This window comes from Elephantulus edwardii, unplaced genomic scaffold (assembly GCF_000299155.1).
Source record: "Elephantulus edwardii isolate Elephantulus edwardi_28Jun2011 unplaced genomic scaffold, EleEdw1.0 scaffold00044, whole genome shotgun sequence".
Taxonomy (NCBI): Eukaryota; Metazoa; Chordata; class Mammalia; order Macroscelidea; family Macroscelididae; genus Elephantulus; species Elephantulus edwardii.
The window spans coordinates 9,899,745-9,900,713 of record NW_006399794.1 but is presented as its reverse complement, the minus strand read 5'-3'; positions in this window follow the sequence as shown (position 1 = coordinate 9,900,713).

The window sequence follows — 969 nt, the reverse complement described above, 5'->3', positions numbered from 1 at the left end:
CTGAGACTCTCAGAGCACAGGAATGTGCTCCAGTTACTAGTATGTTTCCAACCACTAGAGAGCTGTAAACAGCAGGCCAGTTCCCTTCCTATAGACTATGAAAGTTTGCCAAGTAAACACAATGTATAGAGAATGAAGAAAAGAAGGGTAAAATCTGAAATTATGTCTAAGCAAGTTCTTTGGATCTGATTGCCAACACAGAGAACTAGTCAAATTAAAAAAAAAAAAAAAAGACAGAGAAAATAAAAAGTCTGGTTTTGTGGAGGCCCTGTAGTATTCTGTAAGCTTTCATTATGAGACTCTAGTCTGAGATGGCTTTGCCAAAATGGTTTTTTTCCTAGTCAGTAGAGTTTCATTTAACTCTATTAGAAAAAAAATTTTGATGCACTCAAAAACATAATCTTTAGAAGGTCCCATTCATTGATATTATCCTCTCCTGTTTATGTACAGAATACTCCAGGGCCTCCACAAGAAAAAAAAACCTGATACCCCAATTACAAATAATATGGAAAGAATTTTCACAGAGGAAGACATTTGGATGGCCAACAGACACATGAAGAAATGTTCAAAATTACTGCCAATAAGAGAGATGGAAGTCAAAACAAAAGATACCTTCTTACCCCAGTAGATATGGCAAAGTTTAACAAGACAGCAAATAATAAATGTTGGAAAGGATGTGGAGAGATGTTGGTGTTGTTGTTATGTGCCGTCGAGTCGTTTCCGACTCATAGCGACCCTATGCACAACAGCTCTAAACCCTGCACTATCCTGCACCAACCGCACCGCCTCTGACTCACCCATCCCTATTACCCCAGTCACCGAATCAATCCATCTCATAGAGGGTCTTCCCCTCCTGCGCTGTCCCTCCACCCTCCCAAACATGATGTCCCTCTCCAAGGACCCGTCCCTCCTGGCAACATGTCCAAAGTATGTCAGACGAAGCCCCAGAATCCTTGCCTCCAAGGAGTA